At 36.4% G+C, this 22,003-nt stretch overlaps 1 protein-coding gene across 2 annotated transcripts in view; it reads right to left on the bottom strand.

Moving 5' to 3' along the window:
• The window catches only part of LOC123931496 (zinc finger protein 420), a 166,526-nt gene that overhangs the window by 121,062 nt on the left and 23,461 nt on the right, over window positions 1-22,003 (bottom strand). The gene's annotated exons all lie outside the window — the stretch shown is intronic.

Below are 22,003 nucleotides of genomic sequence, written 5' to 3'. Positions count from 1 at the left end.
GGCCTAAAGGATAGAGCAGCCAAAACACAACAGCAGAGCATACTCAGCACATGCCAGAGATCTTCCTGAAGCACCAGGCCCTAGGCACTACATGACCTTGTTCAGAAAATCATTACTTTCAGGAGCAGGAGACATAACTGGCTTTCTAACATTGACAAGAAGGCAGAGACCTAGAGAAAACACAAAGACAGAGGAATTTATCCCAAATGAAAGAATTAGATAAGGCCAGGGAAAGGGTTGTAAATGATATGATATAAATAATATACCTGATGGAGAATTTAAAACAACAGTCACCACTAGGCATGAGAAATGAACAGAAGACATCAATGAGACACTTAGAACAGAGATAAGTGTTAAACAGGAATTACTCACAGATGAAGAGTGCAATAAGAGACTAGAAACATGTATGATGTAATAAACATCAGGCTGAGAGAAGCAGAGGAATGAATATGTGATATAGAAGAAAAAGTAATGGAAAGTAATGAAGCTGAAAAAAAGAGAAAAGGAAGAATTATTCAACACAAGAATAGACTTAGGAAACTCAGTGAGTTCATCAAATGTAATCACATTTGTATTACAGGAGTCCCAGAAGGAGAGAAAAGGTGGCATAAAATTTATTTGAAGAAAAAGCTGAAAACTTCCCCATATGGGTAAGGAAACAGACATCTAGATTCAAGAGGCAGAAGCCTCTGCCTTTGGCTCAGGTTGTGATGCTAAGGTCCTGGGATAGAGCCCCGCATCGGGCTCTCTGCTCAGTGGAGAGCCTGCTTCCTCCTCTCTCTCTCTGCCTGCCTCTCTGCCTACTTGTGATCTGTCTGTCAAATAAATAAATAAAATCTTTAAAAAAAATCAACAAAAGCAAGCCAACACCAAGACATGTTGTAACTAAATTTGCAAAATAGAGTGATAAAGAAAAAATCCTATACACCGCAAGACAAACGAAGTCCCTAATTTATAAGGGAAGACCTGTAAGTCTAGCTGAAGATCTCTCAACAGAAACTTAGCAAGCTGAAGCAAATGGCATGATATATTCAACATGCTCAATGGGAAAATTCTGCAGACAAGAATACTGTCTCCAGCAAGGCTATCATTTGGAATAGAAGGAATTCCCCCAGACAAACAAAAACTAAAGGAGTTCATGACCACTAAATGAGTCCAGCAAGAAATGTTAACAGGGACTCTTTGAGTGGAAAGGAAAGACCAAAAGTGACAAAAACAAGAAAGGAACAGAGAAAATCTCAGAAGCAATGACAAAAACAAGTAATAAAATGACACTAAATAAGTATCTATCAGTAATTACTCTGATATAAATGGACTAAAATGCTCTAATCAAAAGACATAGGGTGTCCGGATGGATTTTAAAAAAATAAGACCCATCTATATGCTGCCTACAAGGTACTCATTTTATTTACTTATTTTTAAAGTATTAATTGAGAGAGAAACAGAGAGAGCACAAGCAGAGGAAGGGGCAGAGCCAGATGAATAGAAACAAGCAGACTTCCTCCTGAGCAGGGAATCCAACACGGGGCTTGATCCCAGGACCCCAAGACCGCGACCTGAGTCAAAGTCAGATATTTAACCACCTGAGCCACCCAGGTACCCCCAAGGGGCTCATTTTACACCTAAAGACAGGTGCAGATTGAAAGTGAGGGGATGGAGAACAATTTATCATGCAAATGGATGTCTAAAGAAAGGCAGAGTAACAATATTTATATCGGATAAACAAATCTTTTTTAAAGATTTTATTTATTTATTGGAGAGAGAGAGCATGAGCAGGGAGAAGAACAGAAGGAGAGGGAGGAGCTGACTTCCCACTGAGCGGGGAGCCTAATGCGGGGCTTGATCCCAGGACTCAGGGATCATGACCTGAACCGAAAACAGATGCTTAAGTGACTGAGCTACCCAGGAGCTCCACAAACAAGATTTTAAAACAAAGAGATGAAGAAGGGCACTATATCATAATAAAGGGGACAATTCAACAAGAAGGACTAACAATTGCAAATCTTTATGTATCAACATGGGAGACCCCAAATATATAAAATGAAACAAACATGAAGGAACTCGTTGATTATAATACAGTAATAGTAGGAGACTTTAACATATGGACAATGGACAGATCATCTAAGCAGAAAATCAATAAGGAAACAATGGCTTTGAATTACACACTGGATCAGATGGACTTAACAGATACAATCAGAACATTTCATCCTAAAGCAGCAGAATACATATTTTTTCCAAGTGTACATGGGACTTGTCCAAAATAGATTACACACTAGTTCATGAATCAGTCCTCAACAAACGTACAAAAAGATTAAGATCATACCACGCATATTTTCTGACAACAATGATACGAAACTTGAAGTCAACCACAAGAAAAAATTTGGAAGGACCACAAATACATGGAGGTTAAACAACATGCTACTAAACAATGAATGGGTCAACCAGGAAATCATAGAAGAAATAAAAAACAAATTGAAATGAAAACCACAGTCCAAAACCTTTGGGATGCAGGAAAAAAATGGTCCTTAGAGAGAAATATATAGCAATACTGGCCTACCTTAAGAAGCAAGAAAAATCTCAAATAAACAACCTAATCTTACACCTAAAGGAGGCAGAAGAAGAACAAACAAGACCTAAAACCAATAGAAGAAATGAAATAATAAAGACTAGAGCAGAAATAAATGAAATAGAAACTAAAACAAACAAACAAACAGTAGAAAAGATCAATAAAACCAGGAGCTGGTTCTTTGAAAAGATCAACAAAATTGATATACCTTTAGCCAGCCTCATCAGAGGGAGGGAGGGAGGACCAGGGGAAGGGAGAGTGAGAGAGAACTTAAAGAATTAGAAATGAAACAGGAGAAAAAACAACCAACACCACAGAAATGCAAAGGATTGTAAGAGAATATTATACAAAATTACATACCAACAAATTGGGCAACCTAGTAGAAAAGGATAAATTCTTAGAAACATATAACCTCTGAGAGAGAGAGAGAGAGAGAGAGAAAGGAAGGAAGGAAGGAAGGAAGAAATGAAGGGTGGGAGGGAGGGAGCAGGAGAGACAGAAAGAGGAAGGAAGGAAGAGAAGGAAGGAGGGAGAGAAGGTAGGTGGGAGGGAGGAAGGGAAGGAAGGAGGGAGAGAGGGTAGGTGGGAGGGAGGAAGGGAAGGAAGGAAGGAAAGAAAGAAAAGAAAAAGAGAAAGGAAAAGAAGGAAGAGAAAGGGAGGGGAAACTGAATCAGGAGTAAATAGAGAATCTGAATAGACTGATTACTAGCAAATAAATTGAATCAGTAATCGAAAATCTCCAAACAAACAGAAGGTCTAGGACTAGATGGTTTCACAGGTGAATTATACCAAACATTTAAAGAAGAGTTAATACCTATTCTCAAACTACCTCAAATAATGGAAGAGGAAGGAAAGCTGACAAATTAATTCTATGAGGCCAGCATTACTCTCATACCAAAACCAGACAAAGATATCACTAAAAAAGAGAACTACAGGCCAGTATCCCTGATGAACATAGATGCAAAAATCCTCAACAAATACTAGCAAATTTGATCCAACAATACATTTAAAAAACCATTTACCACAATCAAGTGGGATTTATTCCTAGAATGCAAGGGTGGTTCAATACTCACCAATCAATAAACGTGATACATTACATCAAAAAGATAAAGGATAAATACTATATGATCATTTCATTAGATGTAGAAGAAGCATTTAACAAAGTAAAACATCCATTTATGATAAAAGCCCTCACAAAGTAGGGATAGAGGGAACATACCTCAATATACTAAAGGCCATACATGAAAAGCTAACATTATCCTCAATGGGGAAAAACTGAGTTTTTCCTTTAAGATCAGGATGTCCACTCTTGCCACTTTTATTCAAGATAGTACTGGAAGTCCCAGCCACAGCAATCAGATAACAAAAAGAAATAAAAGCATCCAATTTTTAAGGAAGAAATAAAACTTTCACTCTTTGCAGATGACATGATACCACATAGAAAACCCTGAAGATTCCACCAAAAAAATGGTAGAAATGATAAATGAATTCAGTAGAGTCCCCGGGTAGAAATTAACATTGACAAATCTATTGCATTTCGATGGAAGTGAAACAACAACAACAGTGTAGCAATACTTATATTAAACAAAATAGACTTTTGAAAAAAGACTGTAACAAGATAGAAAGAAGGGCATTATGTTATGATAAAGGAATCAATCCAGCAAGAGGCTGGGTATACAGCCAAAGGAAATGAAAACAGGATTTGACTGCATATACACAATCCCATGATTATTGCAGCATTATTTGCAATAGCTAAGATATGGAACCAACCCAAATACCCCTCAATGGATGAACAGATAGAAAAGATGTGGTACGCACAATGGAATACTTCTCAGTTGTGAGAAAGGATATCCTTCTATTTGCAACAACATTGATGAACCCTGGGCACATTATTCTAAAAGAGACAAGTCGAAGACAATTACTATGTGATATCACTTAATATATGGAACCTAAAAAAACTAAATGTGTAAAAAATAGAGTAAAATGGGTACAAAGGGATGGTGGGAGTGGATAAGAACAAAAATGTTTAAGGGTACAAACTTGCAGTCAGTAGTACATAAGCCACAGAAATCTAATGCACAGTATAATGAACATAGACAATAATATTATACTATAATTATGGGACAAATATTGCTACATTGGCCATCATATTACAGTACAAAAATATAAGAAACTAATACATTGTACACCTTAAACTTGGGCAATGTTATATGTCAAATTTATTCAATAAAAAAATCAATGGAACAATGTAGTCCAGAAAGTGTTGCACATAAATATAATCATATAATCCCTGATCTTTGAGAAAGGGGCAAAAGAAATATAATGGAACCACAGACTTTTCAACAAATTGTGCTGGAAAAATTGCACATCCACATGCAAAATGAATCTAGATAGAGTATCTTGTACAAAAATTAACTAAAAATGGGCAACAGATTTATAAGTAAAATGTAAAACTATCACACTCCTAGAAGTTAATATAGTAGAAAGTCTAGAAGATTCTGGGTTTGGTGATGAATTTCTAGATACAACACCAAAGGTGTGATCCATGAAAGAAATAACTGATAAGCTGGACTTCGTTAAAATTACAAACTGTTCTGTTGAAAGATTATTTCAAGAGAATGAGAACACAAGTCACAGAGTGGGAGAAAGTATTTGCAAAAGGCAATCTGATAAAAGACTATTGTCCAAAATATTTTTTAAAACACTTTAAACTCAATAGGAAAATAAACAACCATATTTAAAAATGTGGGCCAAACCTTAATAGAAATCTCATCAAAATAGATAGGCAGATAGAAAATAAGTCCATGAAATAATGCTCTACATCATAAGTCAACAGGGAAGTGCAAATTAAAATAACATTGAGATACTACAACACACTTATTACAATGGACAAAATCTTGAACACTGACAACACCAAATACCGGTGAAAATGAAAAATGACAGGAAATTTCATGCATTACTAATGAAAATGCAAAATGGTTCACATACTTTGGTGGTTTCTTATAAAATAAAACATAATTTTAACACACAATAAAGAAATTGGGCTCCTGGGTATTTACCCAAAGAAGTCAAACATTTACGTCCACACAAAAATCTGCAAATGGATGTTCATAGCAGCTTTATTCACAATTTCCAAGACTCGGGGAAAAAAAACCAAAAAACAAGATGTCCTTCAATAGATAAATGGGTAAATAAATTATAGTACATTGAGAAAATACAATATTATTCAGTACTAAAAAGGAATGAACTATCAAGACAGGAACAGACATGTAGGAATTGTAAGTGCATTTTACTAAATGAAAGACTTAGCCAATATAAAGACTATATTCTGTATATAATTCCAATTATATGACATTCTAGAAAAGGTAAAACTATAGAGACATTAAAAATATCAGTGATTACCACAAGCTGAGGCAATGGGAGAGAGATACATAGGCAGAATACAGATTTTTAGGGCAGTGAAAATACTCCATTGGATGCTATAACAATGGATACATGTCATTATATATTTGTCCTAAACCACGGACTGTACAATACCAAGAACTAACCCTCACAGAAATGTGGACTTTGGGTGATAATGATATGTCAATGTAGGTTATAACAAATGTTCTACTCTGGTGAGGGATGTTGATAATGGGGGTGGCTATACATGTAAGGCAGGAGAGTATATGGGAAATAGATGTACCTTCTCAATTTTGCTGTGAACCTAAGACTTCTCTTAAAAAAAAAAAAGTCTTAAACACACACACACACACACACACACACACGCGCGCGCGCGCGCGCGCGCAGTAACAGGTGGGTGTGAATCTATGAAGAAGCAATGTGTCAAGAAATAATACAAATTCTGTCACCAAAAGACCTATCTTATAAGAAATGGTAAAGGACATTTTACAGAGTCAAGATGGTGGGGAAGTAGGAGGAGGCGCCGTTTCAACCTATACCCTAAAATGAGCTGATTACTTACCAAAGAACTCCGATCACCCATGAAATCAGCCTGAGATCAGAATTATATACGTCTGGATCTCTACAGGAGCATAAAACGCCAGTGGGCAGGTAAAGCGGAGTGAGAACGTTGGACTGATATTGGAAGATAAACAAAAGGGGGAGGGAGCCACCAGAGGCGACTGATTGGAAAGTAATACCCCAATACGAGAGTGCCCTGTGTCTGGGGACCAGCATTGACGTGGAGTCTGGTTGAAAGCACTCAAAAAAGAGCAAAGGATCACGGGGGGGAAATTGTGGGAATCGGGGCGGTTAGGGACAGGGACTTAAGTCCCGAGACCCAGGACAGCCTCCCCTTGCGCTGAGCCAGAGAGAGTGCGGCGGAGAAACCAGTTCTCCGTCCCTGAGCCACCAGCACGCCTGAGCCACCAGCGCGCCCGAGAACGCGTGGGGTCCGGCTCCGTGAGGGGCTGGGAGCCTCATCAGATGGCGTTCCTGAGATGCTCGCGCCCCACACCCTCCCTGAGAGAGGTGCGGGCAGGCATTAGCCTGGTGCTCTTAGACCCCCACCAAGGGATCAGAGCCTGAGACACGCGCGCCCCACACCCTCCCCTGGGAGAGGTGCTCACAGGTGCTAGCCGGGAGCTCTCAGACCCAGAAAAACCAGGCACTCCCAGCCCAGGCCAGCAGGAAAATCTCAGTGTGCCATCGCTGCTTGGAACCTCTCTGGCGGTCTGGAGCTGCCCAGACAGCCACTGCTGCCGTGGTTTTGGGTACAAGGAGGAGCTCCTGCATCCTCAGGGACCGTGACTCGGAACCTACTCTGCCAGCAGCTCTGCAGAGCACTCTGAGGCTTCTCTCTGAGAGGGAGGTCGGGGTGCAGTTTGCTCTCCTCTAAACCTCCAAAAACCATCAAAAGCTGTCAAGGCGAGAGAAAACAGATGAACAAACATAAAAACCTCCAGAGAACAAAAGTCTGAAAAAAATGGTTTCCTCAGAGCCCACCCCCTTGAAGGGGGCGGGAGGACTTAACTCAGGGAACAGCATTGACTGAAAACCCACGTGCAAGCCCCTCCCTCAGAAAACCAACCAGGGAAGAAAAGAAAAAAAAAGACAAGAGAACAACCACCACTACTTCATAGATACAACTTTTATTTTTAATTCATTACCACTATTCTGGTTCATTTTTTTTATACATATGGATAATTTTTTAACCTATTTACCATCACAGTGAGATGTCCAGTACATCAAATTCCTTAATAACCTTCTAACCTGAACTTTTTGATACATACACCTGTGTTTTTCTTTTGCTTTTCTATTTTTAAAATTTTTTTTAATTTTTAGTTTAGTTTAGTCTACTTTATTCTTTTGTAATTTTTATTTTCTAATATACATATAGAGTTAAACTTCAATGTAATCCCCTTTCCCCAATCAATGCTACCCCTATAGGTAAACCAATTTTTAATCTCCCTTTATCTTAGGAAAGTTGAGTCCTTTAACAAAGACATCAAGATACATCCAGGAAGAATCAAAATAACCTTTCTCGCCCACACTGAGAATTTATAACCACTCTCCCATCTTTTCCTTCCGCCAGTGTTTCTGTGTATTTGTGTTTGTCCTGATAGTATATAAATCTTATACTTGGGGTTCTTTTTGACGAGGTTCTTCCTTTTTTTGCATATATATATATATATATATATATATGTATATATATATATATTCATACATAATATATACATACACACACATATATATATACATTTTTTTCTCTTGTCATATACTTTTATCAGTCTTTTTGTTTGTCTGTTTTTGTTTGTATACTTCATAAATCTTACCTTGGGGCCCATTTGGGCTGAGCCTTCTCTTTTATCTTCCCTTTTTTTCCTGTCTCTCTCTCTCTCTCTTTTTTTCTCTCGTTTGGGTGGGGAATCCTGATTGCTCAGAAGCGTTCCAGGGTGCACCTTGACTGCACCACAGTCGATACATCCAGCTACATCTGTTCAGTCATCTCTCACCAAAATGACTAGGAGGAGGAATGCCCAACAGAAGAAAAATACAGAGGATGGACCTTCTGCAACAGAGCTAATGGCTATCGACATAGACAATATGTCAGAAAAGGAATTCAGGCTAACAATTATCCTGGCAATAGCTAGGTTGGAGAAAGCCATGGATGACCAAATGGAATTGATTAGGGCAGAACTGAAAGCCACCAGGGATGATGTTCACAATGTTAGGGAGAACTGAAAGCCACCAGGGATGATGTTCAAAATGCTCTCAATGAGTTCCAAATCTAATCTAAATTCTCTAAAAGCTAGGGTAACTGAGACAGAAGATAGAATTAGTGATCTGGAGGACAAACAGATAGAGAGAAAGGATCAGGAGGAAGCCTGGAACAAACAGCTCAGAAGCCACAAAAACAGAATCAGGGAAATAAATGATGTCATGAAACGTTCCAACGTCAGAATTATTGGAATCCCTGAAGGGGAGAAGAAAGAAAGAAGTCTAGAAGATATAGTGGAACAAGTTGTCTATGAAAATTTTCCCAATCTCACGAATGGAACCAGCATTCATGTACTAGAGGCAGAACAGTTTCCCCCAAGATTATAGATTCTCGAAAGTCCTTGCGACACCTGATAGTAAGAATGAAGAATTATAACTCTAGGCAGACCCTCTTGAAAGCAGCTAGGACAAAGAAGCTCCTTACATACAGAGGAAAGCCCATTAGAATAATGTCAGACCTGTTCACAGAGAACTGGCAAGCCAGGAAGGGCTGGCAAAATATATTCAGGGCACTAAATGAGAAGAACATGCAGCCAAGAATACTTTATCCAGCAAGACTGACATTCAAAATGGATGGAGAGATAAAGAGTTTCCAAGACCGGCAAGGCTTAAAAGACTATGCAACCACCAAGCTGACACTGCAGGAAATATTAAGGGGGGTTCTATAAAAGAGAAAAAATCCTAAGAATATCATTGAACAGAAATATAGAGACAATCTACAGACAGAAAGACTTCAAAGGGAACACGATGTCAATAAAGAGCTATCTATCAATAATGACTCTCAATGTGAATGGCCTAAATGCACCCATAAAATGACACAGGGTTGTAGATTGGATAAAACAACAGGACCCATCCATAATGTTGTCTACAAGAGACCCATTTTGAACCTAAAGATACACCCAGACTGAAAGTGAAGGGATGGAGAAGCATCTTTCATGCCAATGGGAGCCATCTGTACCCCAATGTTTATAGCAGCAATGGTCACGGTTGCCAAACTGTGGAAAGAACCAAGATGCCCTTCAATGGACGAATGGATAAGGAAGATGTGGTCCATATACACGATGGAGTATTATGCCTCCATCAGAAAGGATGAATACCCAACTTTTGTAGCAACATGGATGGGACTGGAAGAGATTATGCTGAGTGAAATAAGTCAAGCAGAGAGAATCAAGTATCATATGGTTTCACTCATTTGTGGAGCATAACAAAGAACACGGAGGACATGGGGAGATGGAGAGGAGAAGGGAGTTGAGGGAAATTGGAAGGGAAGATGAACCATGAGAGACTATGGACTCTGAAAAATAACCGGAGGGTTTTGAAGGGGCGGGGGGGTGTGAGGTTGGGGAACCAGGTGGTGGGTAATAGGGAGGGCACGTATTGCATGGAGCACTGGGTGTGGTGCAAAACAATGAATACTGTTACGCTGAAAAGAAATTTTTAAAAAAGTGAAAAAAAAGGACATTTTACAGTTTTAATGAAATGAATTTAAAAAGCAACATGATACAAACATAATGATTCAAAGGGGCATGGACACCCCAATGTTTATAGCAGCAATGTCCATAATATCCAAACTATGGAAAGAGCTGAGATGTCCATCAACAGATGAATGGATAAAGAAGATGTGGTATATATATATATATATACATACACACACACATACATACACACACACACACAATGGAATCAGAAAGAATGAAATCTTGTCACTTGCAATGACATGGATGGAACTAGAGGGTATGATGCTAAGCAAAATAAGTCAGTCAGAGAAAGACAAATACCATCTGATTTCACTCATATGTGGAATTTAAAAAACAAAATGGATGAACATGGGGGAAGGGAAGGAAAAATAAGATGAAAATTGAGAGGAGGGCAAACCATAAGAGATGCTGAACTTTAGGAAACAACCTGAGGGTTGCTGAAGGGGAGGGGATGTTTGTGTGGGGAAGGTATAATTGGATGATGGACATTAAGGAGGGCACTTGATGTAAGGAGCACTGGGTGTTATATGCTACTGATGAATCACAAAATTCTACCTCTGAAACTAATTTTAAAAGGCATATGAAGATGTAAATCTCACTGGAAAAGACAAAGACAAAATACTGTAATACTATAATGGTGTCACGTATACTTTAACACCAGTAAAATAGTTAAAAGATGTAAGTATTAAGAATGACCATAACCAGGGGCGCCTGGGTGGCTCAGTGGGTTAAAGCCTCTGCCTTCCGCTCAGGTCATGATCCCAGGGTCCTGGGATCGAGCCCTGCATCGGGCTCTCTGCTCAGTGTGGAGCCTGCTTCCTCCTCTCTCTCTGCCTGCTTCTCTGTGATCTCCATCTGTTAAATAAATAAATAAAATCTTAAAAAAAAAAAGAATGACCATAACCAGATAAAATTTGCTAATGGAAATACAATATAAAAGAAGCAAAATTTAACATCAATTACATAAAGTGTGTGTGGAGAGAAATAAAGTGTAAAGTTTATGTATGCAATTGAAGTTAAGTTTTTAGCAAATTAAAGTAACTGTTATAACTATAAATTATTTGATTTAAGCCTTGTGGTAATCACAAAGGAAAAACATATAGTAGGTAAACCAAACAAAGATTAAAGAATCACAGCGTATCAGTACCAAAAAATCATCAAACTACAATGAAGAAGATAAGAGAGGAATAAGAGAACTACAAAACAGACAAAATATTAACAAAATTTAAAGTCCTTGCCTATTAATAATTACTTTAAATGTTATATTCAGTTAGCCAGCATATAATATTGGCTTTTGATGTAGTGTTCAATGATAATAATGGTAAAATAATTAAAAAATAATAATAATTACTTTAAATGTAGAGGGACTAAACTTCCCAACCAAAAGACATAGAGAGGCTGAAAAACATAGACTGAAAAAAAACAAAAACAAAAACAAAAACCAGACCCAAATAAATGCTGTCTATAAAAGACTCACTTCAGAATTAAGAACATACATTGGCTGAAAGTATGACGTGGAGACATGGACATGGTAACAAAACAAAGCAGGAGAGGCTATACTTCTAGCAACAAAATAGACTCTAAGTCACAAATGTTCACAATAAACAAAGGATGTCATATTTTGATAAAAGGGATAATACAACAAGAATATATAGCAATTATAAATATATATGCACCTAATATCAAAGCATATAAATATAGAAAGCCAATACTGACAGATCTATAAGGGGAAAATAGCAATACAACAATCATAGGAGGCTTCAACATTCCACTATCATTAGTGGATATAGATCATCCAGACAGAAAGTCAGTTTTTAAATGCAGAACTGAACAACAAAATAGACTAAATGACTCTAACACACATATACAGAGCATTTCACCCAACATCAGCAGATTACTCATTCTTCTTAAGGAAATATGTAACATTAATCAGGATACATCACACGCAGTCATAAAACAAGTCTTAATAAATTTAAGAAGGTTGAAAATTATTCCAAACATCATTCCCTATACAGTGGAATAAAACCATATATCAGTAATAGAAAGAAAATGGGAAAATTTATAAATACATAGAAATTACAGCCAGTGCAATCTCTATCAAAATACCAATGGCATTTTTTTTTTACATAAATAGGAAAAAAAATTATAAAATTCATTTGGAGCCACAAGAAAACACTGAATAGTGAAAGCAATTTTGAGCAAGAACAACAAAACAGAAGATATTAAGCTTCCTGACTTCATAACACATTACAAAGTTATGTAATCAAAACAGTATAGTACTGGCACAAAAACATGTGCATAAACCAATGGAATAGAATAGCCCAGAAATAAACCATCACATATACTGTCAGGTAATATCTGACAAGGGCACCACAAATATAACATGGGGAAATGATAGTCTCCTTCAATAAGTGGTGTTGGAAAAATTGGATATCTACATGCAAAACAATGAAATTGGAACTTTGTTTTACACCATATACAAAAACCAACTGAAAAAAAAAGAAAAAAAAAACCAACTGAAAAAAGATTAAAGATTTAAACATAAACCATATGGACTTAACAGACATACAAAACATTCTGCTCAAAAGAAACAGAATGCACATTCTTCTCAAGCACATATGAAACATTCCCTAGATCATATGGTAGGCCACAATAAAAGTCTTAATAATTTTAAGAAGACTGAATGCATATCAAGCCATCTTTTCTGACCACAATGTTATGAAAGTAGGAATCAATTACAAGAAGAAAACTGGAAAATTCACAAATATTATCGAGTGGGATTTACTCAACACCCAAAAATCAATGAGAAACATCGCATTAAGAAAAAAAAGAATATAGCGCCTGGTTGGCTCAGTGGTTAAGCATCGGCCTTCAGCACAGGTCATGATTCCAGAGTCCCGGGATCAAGTCCTGCATCAGGTTCCCAGCTCCATGAGAAGTCTACACCTCCCTCTGACCTTCTCCCCTCTCATGCTCTCTCTGTGTCTCTCTCAAATAAATAAATAAAAATCTTTAAAAAAAAAAAAAGGATAAAAATCATATAATCATCCCAAGAGGTGCAGAAAAAGCATTTGACAGAATTCAACATCCATTTCTGATAAAAAATTCTTAACAAGGGGGGGTATGGTGAAGAAATACCTCAAAATAATAAAGACCACACACATATACATACAATATAATTTCTCCCTATTAATTTAAGATATGTGATTTTATTTTTGTATAGCTTTTAAATTTTTTTTAGCTTTTTTTAGCTTTTTTTTTAGCTTTTAAATTTTTAAACTTAATTCCAGCTTTATTAATATAATTGACTATAATATTGTTTTTTGGTTTTTTAAAAATATTTTATTTATTTGACAGAGAGAAATCACAACTAGACAGAGAGGCAGGCAGAGAGAGAGGAGGAAGCAGGCTCCCTGCTGAGCAGAGAGCCCAATGTGGGGCTCGATCCCAGGATCCTGGGATCATGACCCAAGCCGAAAGCAGAGGCTTTAACCCACTGAGCCACCCAGGCACCCTGACTATAATATTGTTTAAGGTGTACAACATGTTGACATTATACACATATATTCCAAAATGGTTAGCATCAGGGTTAGGTAACACCTCCATCATGTAACATAATTACCATTTCTTTTTTTGCAGTGAGACATTGACTAATCTACTCACTTAGCATCTTTCTAGTATATAATACTTAGTTGCCATGCTGAACATTAGATCCCTAGAACTTATTCATCTCATAACAGGAAGTTGCTACCCTTTGACCAACATCTCTGCATGCTTCCCACAATTCTGTGGTAACAACCACTATACTGTTTCTATGAATTCACCTATTTCAGATTCCACATATGACTGATGTTTTATAGTATTTTTCTTTCTCTGGCTTATTTCACTTAGCATAATGCCCTCAGAGTTGATCCAAGTTGTCACAAATAGCAAGATTTCCTTCTTTCTCACAGATGAATAATACTCTATTGTATATATACCATTTCTTCTTTATCCATTCATCCATTGACTGACTCAGGTTGTTTCCATATCTTGGCTATTATAAATAATGCTGCAAGAATATGGAAGTGTACATATATGGAATTTAAGAAACCAAACAGATGAACAAAGGGTAGGGAAAAAAAAGAGAGAGAGGCAAATCATAAAGTAGACTCTTAAGTATAGTGAACAAACCAAGGGTTGCTATAGGGGAGGTGGGTGGGGAAATAGGCTGAATAGGTGATGGCTATTAAGAAGGCATTGGGTGTTATACTACAGGTAAATAATGAATCACTAAATTCTACTCCTGAAACTGATATTGCATTATATGTTAACTAACTTAAGATTTAAATAAAAACTTGAAACAGAAAATAAAATAAATAATAAAACAAAAACTCAAAACAGAAAATAAAATAAATAAAATAATAAAATAAATAAAAATAAAATAAAATAAATAATAAAACAAAAACTTGAAACAGGAAAGAAATACAGCATTAAAAAAAAGAAATATAGCATTCTTTTTTTTCTACAATTTTTTTTTAAAGATTTATTTATTTGACAGATAGAGATTACAAGTAGGCAGAGCGGCAGGCAGAGAGAGAGAGAGAGAGGGGAGGAAGCATGCTCCCAGCTAAGCAGAGAGCCCGATGTGGGGCTTGATCCCAGGACTCTGGGATCATGACCTGAGCCAAAGGCAGAGGCTTTAACCTGCTGAGCCACCCAGGTGCCCCAAGAAATATAGCATTCTTAAAAAAGAATCTGGAAGTACAGATATCTTATTGATACAGGTTTTTGTTTCCTTTGATATACCCAGAAGTGGATTGCTGGATCCTATGGAAGTTTTATTTTTAACCTTTTAGGGAACTTCCATATTGTTTTCCATAGTAGCTGTACAAATTTGCATTCTCACCAACAGTGCACAAGGATTTAGTTTTCTCTGCATCCTCACCAAGACTTGTTAACTCTGGACTTCTTGGTAATAGCCATTCTAACAGGTGTGAGGGAAAATCTCACTGTGGTTTTGATTTGCCTTTCCCTGATTAGTGATGTTGAGCATCTTTTCTTGCACCTGCTACCTATTTTATCTATTCTTTGGAAAAGTGTCTCCTTGATTCTGCCAATTTTTTAGTTAGATTTATTGGGGGGGGGGGTTGACTACTGAGTTGTATGCATTTATATATTTTGAACATTAACTTATTTTGAAATATGATTTGCAAATTTTTTTCTCATTCCATAGATTGCTTTTTCATTTTGTTGACTTTATCTTTTGCTGTGCAGGAAACTTTTACTTATTTAGTTCCGTATATTTATTTTTGCTTTTGTTTTGTGCTTTTGATGCCATACCCAAGTAATCATTGCCAAGACCAATGTCAATGAGGTTCTTCCTGTTTTATTCTAGGTGCTCAGGGTTTTAGTTCTTGTGTTTAAGTCTTTAATCCATTTCGAGTTAATTTTGTGAGTGGTACAGATATGGGTCCAATTTCACTTTTTTCCATGTGAATATCCAATTTTCCCAACACCATTTAATGAAGAAATTATCTTTTCTCTACTGAATATTCTAGGTTCCCTTGCCAAATATTAGCTGACTGTATATGCAAGGTTTTATTGCTGGGTTCTCAATTCTGTTCCATTGGACTATATGTCCATTTTTATGCCAGTATCAACCTGTCTTATTTACTATAGTTTTATAGTATAATTTGAAATTAGGCAGTGTGATGCCTTCAGCATTGTACTGCTTAATCAGGATTACCTGGGCTATTTATGGTCTTTTGTGGCTCCATACAAATATTAGGATTGTTTTTCTACTTCTGTGGAAAATGTCAGTTGAATTTTGACAGAGATAGCATTGAATCCATAGATGGCTTTGGGTAGAATGAACATTCTAATAATAATAATTCTTCTGATCCATGAACATGGGGTATCTCTTATTTGTGTCTTCTTCAATTACTTTAACCAGTCTTGTAGTTTTCACCACACTGATTGTTCACCACATTGGTTAAATTTATTTCTACATATTTTATTATTTCTGATGCTATTGTGAATAAGATTTTTTAAAATTTCTTTTTCAGGTATTTTGTTGCTAGTGCCTAAAAACAACTCATTTCTATATGTTTCTGTATGTTTATTAGCTCTTAACAGTTTTAAGGTAGAGTCCTCAGGATTTTCTCAATATAAGATCATATCATCTAAACAGAGAAAATTCCACTTCATCTGATTTGGATGGCTTGTACTTATTTTCTCCTATGATTGCCCTGGCTAGAGATTCCAGTACTATGTTGAATCGGAGTAGTGAGGGTAGACATCCTGGTGTTATCCTGAGCTGGAAGGAAAACTTTCCACATTTCACTGTCAAGTATGATGGTGGCTGTGGGTTTATCATATTTGGCTTTTATTGTTTGAGGAATATTCCTTCTATACCTGAATTTTTTGAGTGTTTTTATTATGAAAGGATGTTGTATTTTGTCAAATGCTTTTCTGTATCTGTTGAGATATCATATGATTTTTATTCTTCATTCTATTAATGTGGTATATATCACATTTATTGATGTGACTATGCTGAACTATCCTTGTATAACAGGGATAAATTCCACTTAATCATGGTGTATGATCCTTTAATGTCCTGTTGAATTCAGTATACTAATATTTTCTTGAGAATTTTTGCATTTATATTCAATTGGCCTCTAAGTTTTTTCTTGTGGTGTCCTCTGGTTTCGGCATAAGGGTAAAGCTAACCTTGTGAAATGAGCTTGGGAGTGTTCCTTCTTCTTCAATTTTGTAGGACTTTGAGAATTGGCATTCATTCTTTAAATGTTTGATATAATTAAACAGCAAAGCCATCTGGTGGTTGGTTTTTCTTCACTGGATATTTTTGATGACTGACTGAATCACCTTACTAGTATACTAATTGGTCTCTCCAGATTTTTAATTTCTTCATAATTCAGTTTTGATAGGTCATATGTTTTTAGGAATTTATCCACTTCTACATTATCCAATTTGTGAGCATACAAGTGTTCATAGTAGTCTCTTATGATCTTTTGTATTGCTGCGATATCCATTAGAATGTTTCCTCTTTCATTTCTGATTTTGACATTTTCTTTTTTTTTATAATGTGTTGTAAGAATAATTTATTTTTATTTTTTAAGATTGTATTTATTCATTTGAGTGAGAGTACACGTGGGGGTGGAGAAGAGGCAGACAGAGAGGGAGAAACCAGATTGCCCACTGAGCAGGGAGCCTGATTGGGCCCTGGGGCTCAATCCCAGGACCCGGAGATCATGACCTGAGCCAAATGCAGACTAGACTCAATTATCTGAGCCCCCCAGGTGTCCCTTTTTGTTTTCCTTAGTCTAGCTAAAGTTTTATCAATTTTATCTTTTTCAAGAACAGATTTTAGCTAATCTTTTCTATTGCTTTCTAGTCTCTATTTGGTTTATTTCAGTTCTGATCTTTGTTAATTCCTTCTGCTAACTTTGGCCTTAGTTTATTCTTCTTTTTCTAGTTCCTTGACATTTAAAGTTGTTTATTTGAAATCTTTCATTTTCCCTTACACTGCATTTATTGCTATAAACTTCCCTCTAAGAAAGGCTTTTACAGCATCATTCATGCATTTGTCTGTTGAGTTTCCATTTTCATTTGTTAGGGGATTTTTTTTCTCTTTATTTCTTCCTTGGCCCATTGGTTATTCTGGAATATGTTGCCTAGTTTCCACATATTTGTAAAAATTCCAGCTTTCTCTTATTTATTTGATTTTTAGTTTCATACCATTGTGGTTGGAAAAGATACTTGTTATGATGTCAGTCTAAATTTCCTAAGAATTGTTTTGTGACCTATCATATGATCTATCCTGGAGAATATTCCATATGCACTTGAGAAGATGAGTATTCCGCTGCTGCTATTTTTTTATATATTGTTTTATATATGACTGGAATGTTTTATATATGACTGTTAGGTTCAGGGATCAAACGTATGATTCAAGTCAAATGTTTCTACACTGATTTTCTGCTTGAATGTTTTATATTTGACTGGAATGTTTTATATATGACTGTTAGGTTCAGGGATCGAACGTATGATTCAAGTCAAATGTTTCTACATTGATTTTCTGCTTGAGTGATCCATCTGTTACTTAAAGTATTGAAATCCCCTACTGTTCTCATTTTGCTTATTTCTACCTTTGGATCTGTCAGTGTTTGCTTAACATATTTATGTGTTCCAATATTGGGTGCATAAACATTTACAACTGTTATATCTTCTTGATGAATTGACTTCTTTATCATTCTATAATGATATTCTCTGTCTCATTATAATTTTTGGCTTAAAGTCTATTTTGTCTTACATATGCATGGGCCAACACTTCAAGGCCAATCCCACTTTCTGCTTCCATGGAATATCTTTCTCCATCTCTTCACTTAAAACCTATGTATGACCTTAATGCTGAAGTGCCTTTTGGTAGGTAGCATATAGTTGAATCTTATCAATCTGGCCATTCTATGCCTTTCGATTGGTAAAGTCAATTCATTTACATTTAGAGAAATTATTAACATGTAGACTAATACCATCTTACTATAACTCTCTGGCTATTTTGTAGTTCCATTGTTCTTTTCCCTCTTTCTTTTCCATGCCAGTATGCTTGGATTCCCTTCACGTATCTTTTGTGACTCTAACAGATCTTTGCTTTGTGCTTATTGAGACTTACATAAAACCTGTTATAAGGGGCATCTGGGTGGCTCAGTCATTTAGGTGGCTGACTCTTGATTTGGGCTCAGGTATTGATCTTGGGGTCCTGGGATCAAGCCCTGCATCAGGCTCCACACTCAGTGAAAAGTCTGCTTGAAAATTCTTTCTCTCCCTCTCCCTTTGCCCCTCTTCCTGCTCTCTCTCTCTCTCTCTAAAATAAATAAGTCTTTTTAAAAGTCTTGTAAAACAGTCCATTTTAAGCTGATGGATAGCAACTTTAATCACATAGGAAAGCTCTACTCTTTTACTAACCTTTGCATGGTTTTGATCTTACTATTTTTTACTTTTTATATTAATTCATTAACAGATTAGTTATTTTTTATATTGTTTGTTTTATGGTGTCCCACACATCTTGTAGGCTTCCTTACTCTTTCCTTCCTTTTTATTTTGTTCTCCTCTGATTCGGGTATTTCAAAGCCCCCATCCTCTATCCTTCTGATTTTATATTTGCTTGAACTCTTCTCCTGTTGATGTTCTATATTGCACTTCTCATTTCATTCATTCTTCAGCTCCAAATTTTTTTGTTTTTATATTATTTCTTTGTTGAATTTCTCATTTTATTCATATATTGCTTTCCTGCTTGTTCAGTTCTATGTTTTATTGTAGCCCATTGAGTTTCTTTAAAGCAGCTAATTTGAATTATCAGGTAAATCACAGAATTCTGTCTTTGAGTTTAGTTACTAGAGGATTGTTGAAATCTTTCTGTGATGTCATGTTTCATCGATTCCCCATGTTTCTTGGAGTTTTGCACTGCTGTTTTCTCATTTGAAGCAGTCAACTCCTCCAAATATTACTAAATACCTTCAGGTCAAATATACTTTTTATTGGTCCTGCTTATAATTGGGACTTTCTCTGTCCTTGCAGGAATACATGTGCTCCCTGCTTCTTGCCCCCTTCTGGCAGAAATCTTAAGCTTCTTTGTCTTCTCTCAAGCTTACAACTCACCAGTCTGGCTGCTGAAAACCTGCATGGTCTCTGTCTACCAAAACTGGCCCTACTGCCATACATAGGAGCATACACAAAGATCTAGTTGAAGAATTGAGTGTGGGTTTAATGTTTGGGGCACTGAGGGTCCCTGCAGGCCAAGTGGGGGATCCTTGTGCAAGGTTTTCCCAGTGGTTTGTGGTGGGCTTCTTCCTGGAGTCCTGAATGCAGCTAGGAGGAATTGTACTCCTTTGATACACTCTGATATTCTTACAGCCCCATCTCTTCTCTCCGCAGTCATGCAGGTACTGCCTCAATACTGTGGGTGCTGCAAGAGAGAAACCAGTTTCTTCAGCAGCATCCGACACAAGTAGGGAAGCTGGGCAATCACCCACTGTTTTCCCCTGTGGAAGAAGTCATTGCTGGCTAGTTCAGCTCCATGGTATGCCACCCTGGGGCAGGTATGGCACTGGTAAAGTTCCTTTTACACCCTCCCTCCTTCTTTTTTTCCAACACAGTGCCAGACTCTCTCCTCAGGAAATCTGGAGATCTACAAAGACTTTCTCATTTGTGAGTGTCTGCTTAATTCAGCACTCTCCACATTTGCCCTTAATTGTGCTAAGAGGGGCTGGAGCTGATTCAGACTTCTGGTTTCATAGCCTGTATCAAGGACTGTCAGCTTATTACTCAATGTGGGTGAGACTCCTCTTAGGTCCCTTAGCTTATGGGTTGGATTCCACAACAACCACAGAGGCACTTTACTTGTTAATCATGGGGAGGTCAACTGAGGGTAGGCGGCTTATGCTGTCATGATGCTGATGTCATTCCTCAAAATTCAAACTTCTATGAAGAATTTATTTTCACCTTGGTATGAATTTTTCCTTCTTATACTTCACCATCACATATTTTTCTTTAAGATGAATTATCTCTTGTCATAAGAAATAGATGTCGGTCAAACTTTACTTATATTCATTTACCTGAATGTCTCTTTTCCATTATAATGTTTTTAATGTTCAGTAAAACATGGATACTAGTTACAGGTTTTTCCATAACAAATTGAAAAGATAATAATGACAAAGTCTAATACTAAGCAAGTTTTATTATGTGATAGGCACAATTGTAGAATCCACATAACAAGCCTCTGAAGTGTGCTAATTATGCCCACATTACCATAAGCACATTATATATGCATATAAAAGGATCTGGAAAAATAAATAAGTTGGTTAACATTGGGAAAATAACTAGGGTCAACAATATTGGTCAAGGGAAGCAGAACTTATACATTATAGTATAAATCTTTAAAAGCAGAAAAGACCTCATACATTTTCTCTGAAATGAACAATAAAAAAATAAAGACACATTCAAAAGGAGCCATCAAGGTAACTCTTTATAATGGCAAAATTTTCCATACTTAACAAAATAGGGGCTTGATAAAGACAGGTGAATACCTTCAAGCCAATAGAAGAGTAACAATATATTTACAAAGAATATTAAAGGCTGGTTATAGTATAGCACAATCACACTTTCTTTCAAAAACAATGACATGGTCTTAAAGAGTTTGCTACAAAAATCCAACAATGATTGTCTATGGTTGGTATGATTACAGATAACTATTTTTGTTCATATCTACATTAATATAGAGAAGAACTATTCTGCAAAAAGAGTATAGACTTTATAAAAGGTAAGTAAAACAATATTCCAAAACAAAAGATACAGAGCAACAAGATGTTAAAGAATACTTAAAAGTAACAGTAACAACACAAACAAAATGGAACACAGATACAAACACAGATATGCAAATTTAGAAAATGAAGACTGACCTGATATCTATGCTTCATATGTATAAATATACAACTTACCATCAAACAGGCAATAAAAAATACAAAAATAGATATGGCTATTAAATAAGTGGCATTCAAATGAGAAACAGGGAGAAGGGCAAATTTAGACCCTCAATAAATAACTTAAAATAATTTTGAGGTGGATCAGTAAACAAAAGTAGCAGGGTTAGCCCCCAAATGAATTTTTCAATGTTTAAAATAAAGGCAAAATACAATAAGCAGTTTTTAAATTTTTAATATTCACAAGTATGAATTTTCCA

Source organism: Meles meles, chromosome 19 (genome assembly GCF_922984935.1).
Source record: "Meles meles chromosome 19, mMelMel3.1 paternal haplotype, whole genome shotgun sequence".
In the NCBI taxonomy this organism is placed as follows: domain Eukaryota; kingdom Metazoa; phylum Chordata; class Mammalia; order Carnivora; family Mustelidae; genus Meles; species Meles meles.
This window is presented reverse-complemented; position numbering and strand designations above follow the sequence as displayed.